The sequence below is a fragment of the Anomaloglossus baeobatrachus genome, chromosome 4, assembly GCF_048569485.1.
Source record: "Anomaloglossus baeobatrachus isolate aAnoBae1 chromosome 4, aAnoBae1.hap1, whole genome shotgun sequence".
Taxonomy (NCBI): Eukaryota; Metazoa; Chordata; class Amphibia; order Anura; family Aromobatidae; genus Anomaloglossus; species Anomaloglossus baeobatrachus.
The window spans coordinates 125,079,404-125,096,054 of NC_134356.1; positions in this window are offsets into that span (position 1 = coordinate 125,079,404).

The window sequence follows — 16,651 nt, forward strand, 5'->3', positions numbered from 1 at the left end:
TGGCCACCTTAAATACCTTTTCTCATGATTGAATACACCTACCTATGAAGTTCAAAGCTCAATGAGGTTACAAAACCAATTTAGTGCTTCAGTAAGTCAGTAAAAAGTAGTTAGGAGTGTTCAAATCAAGAAATTGATAAGGGTGCCCATACTTATGGACCTGTCAAATTTTGTTTAAATGCAGATTGCACATTTTCTATTAGTACAATAAACCTCAATTCAATCCATTTCAATATTACTGAGTCCATCATTTATTAGATATATGAAACTGAAATAGCTGTTGCAAAAACCCAAATTGTTATAAAGAAAAAAGGTTAACATTAATAGGGGTGCCCAAACTTTTTCATATGACTCTGTATATTTATATATATATATATATATATATATATATATATATATATATATATGACTGTATGTGTGTGTGTGTGTGTTTGTGTGTGTGTGTGTGTGTGTGTACAGTACAGACCAAAAGTTTGGACACACCTTCTCATTCAAAGAGTTTTTTTTATTTTCATGACTCTGAAAATTGTAGATGCATAATGAAGGCATCAAAACTATGAATTAACACATGTGGAATGAAATACTTAAAGTGTGAAACAACCAAAAATATGTCTTATATTCTAGGTTCTTCAAAGTAGTCGCCTTTTACTTTGATTACTGCTTTGCACACTCTTGGCATTCTCTTGATGCTTGATGAGCTTCAGGAGGTAGTCACCAGAAATGGTTTTCACTTCACAGGTGTGCCCTGTCAGGTTTAATAAGTGGGATTTTTTGCCTTAAGGCCCTGTCACACACAGAGATAAATCTGCGGCAGATCTGTGGTTGCAGTGAAATTGTGGACAATCAGTGCCAGGTTTGTGGCTGTGTACAAATGGAACAATATGTCCATGATTTCACTGCAACCACAGATCTGCCAAAGATTTATCTCTGTGTATGACGGGGCCTTTATAAATGGGGTTGGGACAATCAGTTGTGTTGTGCAGAAGTCTGGTGGATACACAGCTGATAGTCCTACTGGATAGACTGTTAGAATTTGTATTATGGCAAGAAAAAAGCAGCTAAGTAAAGAAAAACGAGTGGCCATCATTACTTTAAGGAATGAAGGTCAGTCAGTCTGAAAAATTGGGAAAAACTTTGAAAGTGTCCCCAAGTGCAGTGGCAAAAACCATCAAACGCTACAAAGAAACTGGCTCACATGAGGACCGCCCCAGGAAAGGAAGACCAAGAGTCACCTCTGCTGCAGAGGATAATTTTATCTGAGTCACCAGACTTAGAAATCGCAGGTTAACAGCAGCTCAGATTAGAGACCAGGTCAATGCCACACGGAGTTCTAGCAGCAGACACATCTCTAGAACAACTGTTAAGTGGAGACTGTGTGCAGCAGGCCTTTATGGTAAAATAGCTGCTAGGAAACCACTGCTAAGGACAGGCAACAAGCAGAAGAGACTTGTTTGGGCTAAAGAACAAAAGGAATGGACATTAAACCAGTAGAAATCTGTGCTTTGGTGATAAGTCCAAATTTGAGATCTTTGGATCCAACCACCGTGTCTTTTTGCGACGCAGAAAAGGTGAACGGATGGACTCTACATGCCTGGTTCCCACCGTGAAGCATGAAGGAGGAAGTGTGATGGTGTGGGGGTGCTTTGCTGGTGATACTGTTGGGGATTTATTCAAAATTGAAGGCATACTGAACCAGCATGGCTACCACAGCATCTTGCAGTGGCATGCTATTCCATCCGGTTTGCGTTTAGTTGGACCATCATTTATTTTTCAACAGGAAAATAACCCCAAACACACCTCCAGGCTGTGTAAGGGCTATTTGACTAAGAAGGAGAGTAATGGGGTGCTACGCCAGATGACCTGGCCTCCACCAGACCTGAACCCAACTGAGATGGTTTGGGGTGAGCTGGACCACAGAGTGAAGGCAAAAGGGCCAACAAGTGTTAAGCATCTCTGGGAACTCATTCAAGACTGTTGAAAGCAAAAGGTGGCTACTTTGAAGAACCTAAAATATAAGACATATTTCCAGTTGTTTCACACTTTTTTGTTAAGTATTTCATTCCACATGTGTTAATTCATAGTCTTGATACCTTGAATGTGAATTTACAATTTTCGGAGCCATGAAAATAAAGAAAACTCTTTGAATAAGAAGGTGTGTTCAAACCTTTGGTCTGTACTGTGTATACAGGCGCATATACACACAGGGATATTTTATATATATATATATATATATATATATATATATATATATATATATATATATACTGTATATAAAATGTAATATATAAAGCTCAGTGTATGTGTATGTCCGCTATAGGAATCCGCACCGTCGCATTTACAATCACGAAATTTTGCACAGACGCCTCATGTGACTCCGGGAACGTCATAGACTATGTTTTGACCGGAAAACTTAACCCCGCGCTTTACAGTTACTCTACAAAATCCTGCCTCCATTAATCTATTAATAGCAACTGTCAGTGGTTGCTATAGGAACAAAATAAACTGTTAGTATAAGAAGCTTATGTGTGAGGTAATAAGATGTTGGTGGGGAGATGGATAGAGAGAGACAGAAAAAGACAGACAGACAGACACAGACAGAGACAGACGGGGAAAGAGACAGATGGGGAAAGAGATGGGCAAAGAGACAGACCTGGAAAGAGACAGACCTGGAAAGAGACAGACCTGGAAAGAGACAGATGGAGAAAGAGACAGACGGGCAAAGAGACAGCCCTTGAAAGAGACAGCCCTGGAAAGAGACAGACGGGCAAAGAGACAGACGGGCAAAGAGACCGACCTGGAATGAGACAGACCTGGAATGAGACAGACCTGGAAGAGACAGACCTGGAAAGAGACAGACCTGGAAAGAGACAGACCTGGAAAGAGACAGCCCTGGAAAGAGACAGACTGGGAAAGAGACAGACTGGGAAAGAGACAGACTGGGAAATAGACAGACTGGGTAAAGAGACAGACTGGGAAAGAGACAGATTGGGAATGAGACAGAATGGGAATGAGACAGACGGGGAATGAGGCGGGGTATGAGACAGACCGGGAAAGAGACAGACATGGAAAGAGACAGACCTGGAAAGAGACAGACGGGGAAAGAGACAGACAAAGATACAAATAAAGACAGAGAGATGGAAACAGACAGACAGACTGTAGATACAGAGAGACAAGGAAATGGACAGAGAGACAGACAGACAGTGACACACAGACAGAGACTGAGAGAGAGACAGTTACTATCCCGGGCAACGCCCGGGTACCAGGGCTGTGGAGTCGGAGTCGGAGTCGTGGAGTCGGAGTCGGAGTCGGAGCTCATTTTGGTGGAGTCGGAGTCGGAGTTGGAGTCGGTATAAAATGCACCGACTCCGACTCCTAAAATATATAATAAATTGGGGACAGGAGTGCAATGCAGAATGTGCTGAATATTTTACTAAATAATAACATTTAGTATAATGCTTATATTTAAGTGAAAAATTTATTGTAGTATAATGTGAACATCAGACATTTAATTGTTTTTATGATACAATAATCAAGATATTTGGATAGAACATAAAATATTTATTGGATACAACTTTAGAACACAAAAAACTAATAAATTGTAAATATGTAATATTATATATATATATACACAGTGTATATACACACACAAGATATATATGTAATCTACTGTATATTACATAGTGTATTACATATTTACAATTTATTACAGTTTTTTGTGTTCTAAAGTTGTATCCAATAAATATATTTTATGTTCTATCCAAATATCTTGATTATTGTATCATAAAAATTATTAAATGTCTAATGTTCACATACACATATTCATGTACTACAATAAATTTTTCACCTAACTATAAGCAATATATGTAGGAGTCGGAGTCGGAGCCGGAGTCGGAGTCGGTGCAAGAGAATTTGAGGAGTCGGAGTCGGAGTCGGAGTCGAAGGTTTGGCTTACCGACTCCACAGCCCTGCCGGGTACTACAGCTAGTCTAATATATAAAGCTGAGTGTATGTGAGTGTGTGTATGTGTGTATGACCGCTAAAGGAATCCGCACCATCGGATTTATAATCAAACAATTTTGCACAGACACCTCATTTGACTCAGGGAATATCATAGACTATGTTTTGAGGGGAAAATTTAACAAAGGAAATTGTTAGTATAAGAAGCTTATGTGTGAGGTAATATGATGTCAGTGGAGAGACAGACACCGACAGAGACAGACTGAGAGACAGACAGAGAGATACAGACATACAGGCACAGACAGACAAAAAGGCAGACAGGGAAAGAGACAGAGACAAACAGACAGAGACAGATAGGAAAGAAAAAGCCAGACAGACAAAGAGACAGGCAGAAAAACACAGAGGCAAAGAGAAAAAGAGGCAGATAGGGAAAGAGACAGACAGAGATAGACAGGGAAAGAGACAAACAGACAGAGATAGACAGGGAAAAAAGGCAGACAGACAGGGAAAGACATACAGGGAAAGAGACAGACCTGAAAAGAGACAGACATGGAAAGAGAGTGATGGGCAAAGAGACAGAGACGGGCAAAGAGACAGCCCTGGAAAGAGACAGCCCTGGAAAGAGACAGCCTGGCAACGAGACAGCCGGGCAAAGATACAGCCGGGCAAAAAGACAGGCTTGAAAATAGCACTAATTAAAAACCAATAGGTGTTAGAATAGAATTCTTACATGTATTATTTTTATAGGTATAGCAGCATGTGACAATTATAAAATGTATAAAATACGTGAGTACAAACAGTGATCCATACACCAATTTAAAACCTGAATATGGTGAGGCCAATCAAGGATTCATAAATTATGGCGCCATCATTTTCAATAAAGCAGGTGAGCGGTAAACATTCACCCATATAGTACAACACAGGAGGAAAAGAGGGTGGGGTGTCTTATGCAGAAATACCTAATCCAATATCACTGGCTGGATGGATGAGTACTGGGTATGTGCAACTTAAACAATGGTTGTGATCAAGTTGAAAAATAGTATGTCAAATAACCCAGAATTATTACCAACCAGCGGTGATAATATTAGGCATCAATAAATAACTGCCCAGCTATGAGATCACAGGTGTGATATAATACACAGAGGTACACTTAGTTAAACACATGCAGTATAAATTACAATATCCAAGAAATGGTAGATCTTCAATGGATATAATGTGTTGGGTAGTATCTCTATCCATCAATGGACAGTAAATATTAAGAGGTTAAATGCAGTGTTGAAGACACAAATAAATGGAACAATCTCACTCAATTTTTGTATCCCGATGGTGGATCAAAGTTCTCCTGTGTTGCTTAATCCGTGTACCGGCACAACGGGAGTAGTGGCTTGGTCACTGACCCTGTCAGGGATTAAACTGACCCTTTAGTTATCCACAAAAACTCCCGCCCTGTCAAGGGCAGTCCATAGCTGGCCCTGTTGTGGCTGACCCTAATATCCAAACCAGGTGCCTCCCGACGCGTTTCACATCATCTGCTCATCAGGGGAGACATATAGCACCTGAAGATAGCGGCGATGGCTCAATACAGAGCTCAACCCTGTGTGGCCTGGTATCAATGAGGGTGTACGATATAATGGGGCTATAAAAAGGGACCTTCATCCCACCTCCCCATCAGGTGACCCGCCTCAATAAATTATGCAAATAACGCGGCGGTATGAGGAAAAACCCAGATGACACGAGAAGTGAACTGGGGATGATATAAAGGAGCGATCCAATAAGGAATAGCTAAATCAGGGTATTTACAAGTGTACCACATTAATCTAACCGGATAACTAGGTAGAACGTATGTTACCTCTTAATAATCCATCAGTGGAAAGATACATTTCCTGGTTACATGATCATGTGGGTAGTCACATGGTCGGTGATGAATGGGGGCGTGTCGAGAAGAAGAAAAATGTGGGTCACGTCACAAGACGCTAAGCACGCGTCATCCATTGGTGACCGGCCGGTGGAACGCAGGACTTCCTGGTTTCCCGGTCACGTGAGCAGTCACGTGATCGGTGACAAGAAAAAAGAGCGTGTCGGACACATCAATCTTGTAATTAACTTCACGACACGCTGAATGTACGTCACATGGTCGTGACCGGCTGGATGACACACAGGGCTTTTTGGTTCTCCGGCTACATAGAAAACACATGACCGATGACGAAAAAAGGGAGGGGGGGCGTGTACAAGATCAATCATACGGTCCACGTCACAGCATCGTCATCATAAGGGGAGGGTTTTCAACAAACTTTATCATCACATACAAATATGAACTTATGAAGGAGCGCCAATTCCTCCTATATTTAAAGGAGAACAGCTCAGAGAGTCACCCCATCACACCTTGGTTATAGAAAAAAAGCAACATTACAGATTTTATACAATATGTCAGTTCAGACCAAAGGTGTATTGGATCGCTCAAATAATCATTACTCATAAGGTCATGCAGAACAGATTAGATAGTGCATATAGAAAGCGGATACAAGGACCTACACACGGCACATATAGTTGTAAACCAAACATGCACAAATGGACACTGTCCACATGCACTATCAGGGTATAGTGATACCAAAATAATATGAATGACCGAAGGAGAAAAGAGTGAGGGGGGGATGAAAGGGGATCACCAAACTCATAATAATGAGGCAAAAAGTGATATAGACTGACTCACATATACAATCAAATTTTGTATCCCAATTAGATATCAGGACAATATATATCCCGATACAGGAATTCAGATGACATTTACCACGTTACCAAAAAAGGGGGACCAAACAAAGATCAGGAGAAGGAGAATGGGTAAGGGAATGAAAAAGGAGACTAGTCACTAAATAAAGCATCCGTAATTAAGTTGTTCATTAAGACCAGAGGGGGAGACCGTGTTCAACCGGAAAATCCACCTTGCCTCCCTTTGCAAGATCAACCGGTCCCAGTCTCCCCCTCTGATTGGTTTTTCTATTTTCTCAATGTCGATAAATTTGATGGCGTCCTTTCTCCCACCATGGAAGACATTGACATGACGCGCCAGGGAGGTATCCCTGTCATGTTCAATGTCTCCCATGTGGTCCCCAATACGTCTGCGAAACTCCCTCCTTGTCTTACCAACATATTCGAGTCTGCATGTACAGGTTGCCTTATATATAACGCCTTTTGTGCGGCAATTAATGAAATCCCGAATGACAAATGATTCCTGAGTAACATTTGCCATGAAGGTCTTGCCAGGTGAGACAGACGAGCATGACACACAGTCGCCACATTTGTGGCATCCCTTCAAATTAGATCTGAGCCAGGTTTCTTGTTTTGATGCCACAAAATGGCTGTGGACCAGCCTGTCACCCAGGGATCTACCTCTTCGATAGGTAACCTGGAGATAAGGGCCCACTGATGTTTCGAGGTCATTATCCATTGTCAAGATTGACCAATACTTTTTAAGGGTGTTTCTGAAAAGATTGGCACCATTGGAAAACGTGGTGATAAATCTTGTGATAGGGTCACCTACCTCCTTCTTGGAGGGTTTCAAAAGGTCAGATCTATTCTTGGATTTTGCCTCTTTGAAAGCCTGACTTAGAACTTTTCTGGGGTAGCCACGATCAAGAAAACGTTTCTTAAGATCATTTGCTTGCGTCATAAATGAAGCGTCATCAGAACAATTTCAGCGAATTCTGTAATATTGTCCCTTGGGAACTCCCCTCCTGAGGGGAGCCGGATGGTTGCTGTCCCACCTCAGGAGGGAATTGGTGGAGGTTGGTTTTCTATATGTGGACGTGCTCAAGACACCATCTTTCGTCTTGCTGATGAGGACATCCAGGAATGGCAACGAGACAGGGTCCATCTCATAGGTGAAATGGAGGCCTATCTCATTATCATTCAGACGGTTAACAAAATTGTCCAGATCGACCCGGGTACCGCGCCATATGACGAATATGTCGTCGATATAGCGACCCCATAGATCGATCTGGTCAGGTGGTCGTCCATCATCACCCTCCTCGGAGAAGACAATAGTCTCCTCCCACCAGCCCAGGAGCAAGTTAGCGTACGAGGGAGCACAAGGGCTCCCCATCGCAGTGCCCCTGAGCTGGGGAAAAAACCTACCATTAAAGGTAAAGACGTTGTTCCTCAAACAAAATTCCAAGGCTTGTAACACAAATTCGTTATGAAGATGATATTGGCAGCCTCTCATGGAGAGGTAATGTTTAACTGCCTTAAGCCCCATATGGTGCGGAATTGAGGAATAGAGTGCCTCAATGTCAATGCTGACTAGAATACCACCTTCCTCCACTGAGACACCATCTAGTTTCAGGAGGAGGTCGGTAGTATCCCTTGTGTAGGAAGGGAGTGACTCTACGAAGGGTCTCAAGACCACGTCCACATATGAGCCAAGGTTCTGACATATTTCACCAATACCGGAGACAATAGGCCTACCCTTCAATGGACTAAGTCCCTTATGGACCTTGGGTAGGCCATAGAATGTTGCCATGATGGGATGGTCCGGCAACAAAAATTCATGTTCCTTCTTGTCTATCACCTTGTCGGCAAGACCCCTATCCAAAAGCTTCTTCAGATCAAACATCAGGGAAACTGTAGGGTTCTCTTTCAAAATGGCATATCCTTCTTTATCCATAAGGAGGTCATGGCACATTACAATATACTGTGCCTGGTCAAGGACGACCACGTTGCCACCTTTGTCAGATGGTTTCATGACAACGTGGCTGTCCTGTTCCAAGGTCCGAATGGCCATGATCTCCTCTTTGGTGCAGTTGTAATGTGTGAAGATATTATGTTCACTCATTTCCTTCAAATCTCTAGATACTAAATTAACGAAAATGTTTATCGTCGACATATCGTTCTGCACCGGTGGCATTTTAGTACTTTTCTTTTTGAACGTGGAAAAGGGGCCCTGTCCAGAAAGATTAGGATTCCTTTCGGAGAGACCCTCCAACAGTCTGACGTCAGGCAGCATATCGGGCGGGATACCTAGTTCTTCATTAAGTTTATTGTCTTTTGCGTGGAAGAATTTCCTCCACTTCAACTTACTGTACCGGGATATATATTGTCCTGATATCTAATTGGGATACAAAATTTGATTGTATATGCGAGTCATTCTATATCACTTTTTACCTCATTATTATGAGTTTGGTGATCCCCTTTCATCCCCCCTCACTCTTTTCTCCTTCGGCCATTCATATTATATTGGTATCACTATACCCTGATAGTGCATGCGGACAGTGTCCATTTGTGCATGTTTGGTTTACAACTATATGTGCTGTGTGTAGGTCCTTGTATCCGCTTTTTATATGCACTATCTAATCTGTTCTGCATGACCTTATGAGTAATGATTATTTGAGCGATCCAATACACCTTTGGTCTGAACTGACATATTGTATAAAATCTGTAATGTTGCTTTTTTTCTATAACCAAGGTGTGATGGGGTGACTCTCTGAGCTGTTCTCCTTTAAATATAGGAGGAATTGGCGCTCCTTCATAAGTTCATATTTGTATGTGATGATAAAGTTTGTTGAAAACCCTCCCCTTATGATGACGATGCTGTGACGTAAACCGTATGATTGATCTTGTAAACGCCCCCCCCCTCCCTTTTTTCGTCATCGATCATGTGTTTTCTATGTAGCCGGAGAACCAAAAAGCCCTGTGTGTCATTCAGCCGGTCACGACCATGTGACGTACATTCAGCGTGTCGTGAAGTTAATTACAAGATTGATGCGTCCGACACGCTCTTTTTTCTTGTCACCGATCACGTGACTGCTCACGTGACCGGGGAACCAGGAAGTCCTGCGTTCCACCGGCCGGTCACCAATGGATGACGCGTGCTTAGCGTCTTGTGACGTAACCCACATTTTTCTTCTTCTCGACGCGCCCCCATTCGTCACCGACCACGTGACTACCCACATGATCATGTAACCAGGAAATGTATCTTTCCACTGATGGATTATTAAGAGGTAACGTACGTTCTACCTAGTTATCCGGTAAGAACGTTTTATGTATATTAGATTAATGTGGTACACTTGTAAATACCCTGATTTAGCTATTCCTTATTGGATCTCTCCTTCATATCATCCCCGGTTCACTTCTCGTGTCATCCGGGTTTTTCCTCATACCGCCGCGTTATTTGCATCATTTATTGAGGCGGGTCACCTGATGGGGAGGTGGGTTGAAGGTCCCTTTTTATAGCCCCATTATATCGTACACCCTCATTGATACCAGGCCACACAGGGTTGAGCTCTGCATTGAGCCATCGCCGCTATCTTCAGGTGCTATATGTCTCCCCTGATGAGCAGATGATGTGAAATGCGTCGGGAGGCACCTGGTTTGGATATTAGGGTCAGCCACAACAGGGCCAGCTGTGGACTGCCCTTGTCAGGGCGGGAGTTTTTGTGGATAACTAAAGGGTCAGTTTAATCCCTGACAGGGTCAGTGACCAAGCCACTACTCCCGTCGTGCCGGTACACGGATTAAGCAACACAGGAGAACTTTGACCCACCATCGGGATACAAGAATTGGGTGAGATTGTTCCATTTATTTGTGTCTTCAACACTGCATTTAACCTCTTAATATTTACTGTCCATTGATGGATAGAGATACTACCCAACACATTATATCCATTGAAGATCTACCATTTCTTGGATATTGTAATTTATACTGCATGTGTTCAACTAAGTGTCCCTCTGTGTATTATATCACACCTGTGATCTCATAGCTGGGCAGTTATTTATTGATGCCTAATATTATCACCGCTGGTTGGTAATAATTCTAGGTTATTTGACATACTATTTTTCAACTTGATCACAACCATTATTTAAGTTGCACATACCCAGTACTCATCCATCCAGCCAGTGATATTGGATTAGGTATTTCTGCATAAGACACCCCACCCTCTTTTCCTCCTGTGTTGTACTATATGGGTGAATGTTTACCGCTCACCTGCTTTATTGAAAATGATGGCGCCATAATTTATGAATCCTTGATTGGCCTCACCATATTCAGGTTTTAAATTGGTGTATGGATCACTGTTTGTACTCACGTATTTTATATAACCCAATTAAAGGTTAAGTTTTATAATTGTCACATGCTGCTATACCTGCAAAAAGACAGCCCTTGAAGGAGACAGCCCTGGAAAGAGACAGACGGGCAAAGAGACAGACCTGGAAAGAGACAGACCTGGAAAGAGACAGATGGGCAAAGAGACAGATTTGGAAAGAGACAGACGGGGAAAGAGACAGCCCTGGAAAGAGACAGCCAGGCAAAGAGACAGCCCTGGAAAGAGACAGCCCGGGAAAGAAACAGCCCGGGAAAGAGACAGACTGGGAAAGAGACAGACTGGGAAAGAGACAGACGGGGAAAGAGACAGACGGGGAAAGAGACAGACCTGGAAAGAGACAGATGGGGAAAGAGACAGACGGGGAAAGAGACAGACCTGGAAAGAGACAGACAAAGACAGATGGGGAAAGACAAATGGGGAAAGAGACAGACAAAGACAGATGGGGAAAGAGACGGATGGGGAGAGAGAGAGACAGACAGAAAGACACACACACACACACAGACAGACAGACACAGAGATAGAGAGAGGCAGACAGACACAGAGATGGCGACACACTGATACAAATAAAGACAGAGAGATAGAAACAGACAGACAGAGACATAGATACAGAGAGACAAGGAAATGGACAGAGATACAGACAGACAGTGACACATAGACAGAGACTGGGAGAGAGACAGAGAGACAGTTACTATCCTGGGCAACGCCCGGGTACTACAGCTAGTCTAATATATAAAGCTGTGTGTGTATGTATGTATGACCGCTAAAGGAATCCGCACCATCGCATTTATAATCACAACATTGTGCACACACACCTCATTTGACTCAGGGAACATCATAGACTATGTTTTGAGGGGAAAATTTAACCCTGCGCTTTACAGTTAATCTCCAAAAAGCCTGCCTTCATTACCTTCATTAAAGTGAATGGAGCTGGAAGCTACAGGTTGTTAATAGGAGCTGTAAGCTAAGGGAACAAAGGGAATTGTTAGTATAAGAAGCTTATGTGTGAGATAATATGATGTCACTGGAGAGACAGACACAGACAGAGACAGACTGAGAGACAGACAGAGAGATACAGACAGGCAGGCAGACAGACAGACAAAGAGGCAGACAGGGAAAGAGACAGAGACAAACAGACAGAGACAGATAGGAAAGATAAAGCCAGACAGACAAAGAGACAGACACACAGGGAAAGAGAGACAGAGGCAGATAGGGAAAGAGACAGACATAAGCAGACAGGGAAAGAGTCAAACAGACATAGATAGACAGGAAAAAAAGCAGACAGCCAGGGAAAGACATACAGGGAAAGAGACAATCCTGGAAAGAGAGAGACGGGCAAAGAGAGAGATAGGAAAAGAGACAGACCTGGAAACAGACAGACCTGGAAAGAGACAGCCGAGCAAAGACACAGCTCTGGAAAGAGACAGCCCTTGAAACAGACAGACGGGCAAAGAGACAGACAAGGCAAAGAGACAGACGGGCAAAGAGACAGACGGGCAAAGAGACAGACCTGGAAAGAGACAGCCCTGTAAGAGACAGACGGGCAAAGAGACAGACCTGGAAAGAGACAGACGGGGAAAGAGACAGCCCTGGAAAGAGACAGATGGGGACAGAGACAGCCCTGGAAAGAGACAGACGGCAAAGAGACAAACATGACAGATGGGGAAAGAGACAGATGGGGAAAAAGAGAGACAGACAGACACATAGAGACAGACACAGAGATAGAGAGAGACAGACAGACACAGAGATGGAGACATACTGATACAAATAAAGAGAGAGAGATAGAAACAGACAGACAGAAACATAGATACAGAGAGATAAGGAAATGGACAAACAGAGAGACAGACAGTGACACACAGATAGAGACTGGGAGAGAGACAGAGAGACAGTTACTATCCCGGGCAACGCCTGGGTACTACAGCTAGTCTAATATATAAAGCTGAGTGTATGTGAGTGTGTGTATGTATGTATGACCACTAAAGGAATCCGCACCATCGCATTTATAATCACAAAATTTTTCACAGACACCTCATTTGATTCAGGGAACATCATAGACTATATTTTGAGGGGAAAATTTAACCCCACGCTTTACAGTTAATCTCCAAAAAGCCTGCCTCCATTAAAGTGAATGAAGCTGGGAGCTTCAGGTTGTTAATACCTAGGAGCTGTAAGCTAAGGGAACAAAGGAAATTGTTAGTATAAGAAGCTTATGTGTGAGGTAATATGATGTTAGTGGAGAGAAAGACACGGACAGAGACAGACTGAGAGACAGACAGAGAGAGACAGACAGACAGGCACAGACAAACAAAGAGGCAGACAGGGAAAGAGACAGAGACAAACAGACAGAGACAGATAGGAAAAAAAAGACAGACAGACAAAGAGACAGACAGAAAGACACACAGGGAAAGAGAGACAGATGTAGATAGGGAAAGAGACAGACAGACAGACAGAGATAGACAGGGAAAAAAGGAAGACAGACAGAGGCAGACAGACAGAAGCAGACAGGGAAAGAAACAGGCAGACAGGGAAAGAGACAGACAAAAAGAGTCAGACAGGAAAAGAGACAGACAAAGACAGAGGCAGACAGGGAAAGAGACAGACACACACAGAAAGAGAAAGAGACTGAGAGGGAAAGAGACTGTCAGGGAAAGAGACTGACAGGGAAAGAGACTGACAGGGAAAGAGACAGACAGGGAAATAGACAGACAAAGAAAGAGAGAGACAAACAGACAAAGAGACAGACAGAGGGAGATAGGGAAAGAGACAGAGACAGACAGAGATAGACAGGGAAAGAGGCAGACAGACAGGGAAACAGACAGACGGAAAGAGACAGAGAGAGACAGATAGAGAGACAAACAGAGAGATAGAGAAATAAACTGATAGACAGGGAAAGAGTCAGACAGACACACAGAGACAGACATACAGAGACAGACAGACAGACACACAGACAGAGTGATAGAGACAGACAGAAAGATACAGTGATGGCCAAACGTATTGGCACCCCTGCAATTCTGTCAGAGAATACTCCGTTTCTTCCTGAAAATGATTGCAATCACAAATTCTTTGGTATTATTATCTTCATTTATTTTGCTTGCAATGAAAACCAACGGTAACCATCAATAAGTTTCTTTCAATGCTCTGCTGGAATTTTAGACCATTCTTCTTTGGCAAACTGCTCCAGGTCCCTGAGATTTGAAGGGTGTCTTCTCCAATCTGCCATTTTGAGATCTCTCCACAGGTGTTCTATGGGATTCAGGTCTGGACTCATTGCTGGCCACTTTAGTAGTCTCCAGTGCTTTCTCTCAAACCATTTTCTAGTGCTTTTTGAAGTGTGTTTTGGGTCATTGTCCTGCTGGAAGACCCATGACCTCTGAGGCAGACCCAGCTTTCTCACACTGGGCCCTACATTATGCTGCAAAATTTGTTGGTAGTCTTCAGACTTCATAATGCCATGCACACGGTCAAGCAGTCCAGTGCCAGAGGCAGCAAAGCAACCCCAAAACATCAGGGAACCTCCACCATGTTTGACTGTAGGGACCGTGTTCTTTTCTTTGAATGCCTCTTTTTTTTCCTGTAAACTCTATGTTGATGGCTTTTCCCAGAAAGCTCTACTTTTGTCTCATCTGACCAGAGAACATTCTTCCAAAACGTTTTAGGCTTTCTCAGGTAAGTTTTGGCAAACTCCAGCCTGGCTTTTTTATGTCTCAGGGTAAGAAGTGGGGTCTTCCTGGGTATCCTACCATACAGACCCTTTTCATTCAGACGCCGACGGATAGTACGGGTTGACACTGTTGTACCCTCGGACTGCAGGGCAGCTTGAACGTATTTGGATGTTAGTCGAGGTTCTTTATCCACCATCCGCACAATCTTGCATTGAAATCTCTCGTCAATTTTTCTTTTCCTTCCACATGTAGGGAGGTTAGCCACAGTGACTTCTTGATGACACTGCGCACCGTAGACACAGGAACTTTCAGGTCTTTGGAGATGGACTTGTAGCCTTGAGATTGCTCATGCTTCCTCACAATTTGGATTCTCAAGTCCTCAGACAGTTCTTTGGTCTTCTTTCTTTTCTCCATGCTCAATGTGGTACACACAAGGACACAGGACAGAGGTTGAATCAACTTTAATCCATGTCAACTGGCTGCAAGTGTGATTTAGTTATTGCCAACACCTGTTAGGTGCCACAGGTAAATTACAGGTGCTGCTAATTTCACAAATTAGAGAAGCATCACATGATTTTTCAAACAGTGCCAATACTTTTGTCCACCCCTTTTTATGTTTGGTGTGGAATTATATCCAATTTGGCTTTATGACAATTTTTTATTTTGTCATTGAAGACAAATTAAATGAAGATAATAATACCAAAGAATTAGTGATTGCAATCATTTTCAGGAAGAAACTGAGTATTCTCTGACAGAATTGCAGGGGTGCAAATACTTTTGGCCAGCACTATAGAGAGACAGACAGAGAGACTGATACAGAGAACGACAGAGATAGACAGAGACAGAGACAGGCAGACAGAGACAGACAAATAGACAGAGAGAGACAGACAGATAGACAGATAGAGACAGACAGAGACAGACAAAGACATATAGAGACAGACAGGGAAAGAGACAGACATACAGAGACTGACACTCCAAGACAGACAGACAGAGAGAGACAGACAGAGAGATAGAGAGACAGACAGACAGAGACTGGGAGAGAGACCAAGAAACAGTTACTATCCTGGGCAACGCCGGGTACTACAGCTAGTATATATATCTATATATATAATTGCCTTATTCTGTCTGTCTGTCTGTCTGTCTGTCTGTCATGCTCCAAAATTGTGTCCTTACGGTGACACAAAGCTGATTGGCCGCTGGGCTCGCCATGGCCCCGCCTCCCCACACGGATTGGCCTCTCGCCCCGGCTCTCTGCAGGCCCCGCCCCCCTCACGCAATGCACGCTCGCTCTCGCCCAACTAACACGGAGCTCCGACTCCCAGGTGAGTACACACACACACATCAGATCACACTCACTCTCACACACACCTCACACATCACATCCACACACTCACAACATCCTGGGATATCGCTTGCTTCTACACCGGCTCCGTCACGATCCCAGCAGCGCCAGACATAACCTTGCGATGCTGGGATCTTGACGTAGCCCGTGAATGCTGGTAACCATTATACACATCGGGTAACTAAGGTCCCTTGGTTACCCGATGTGTAAACACTTAGAAACCTATTTGCGTAGGTAGAAAATCAATATAGAACCAGAATGCTACCTCAATTTAAATCTTATAAAAACACCATTTATTGAAATTCATTTAAAATTCAAAAAAGTTCCACCTGTGAAAAAATGATACACAGAACACATATACCCTGACCATGGAACAGCTCCAAGATATCTGCCCACAGGGACAAAAACAATTATTCCATATACTGATATCAATAAATCCTGCCAGGGAAAAAGATCTAAATGACCCTCACTCTCTCTTTCCTCTACCTGCCAATGGAGGTGTGACATAAAGTCACAAATCACCCTAAAGGTAATGAGGTGCCCCTATTCCTCGGCGGCTTTCCCTTCTAAAGATGTCCCTACTCTCCCTCAAGTTATAAT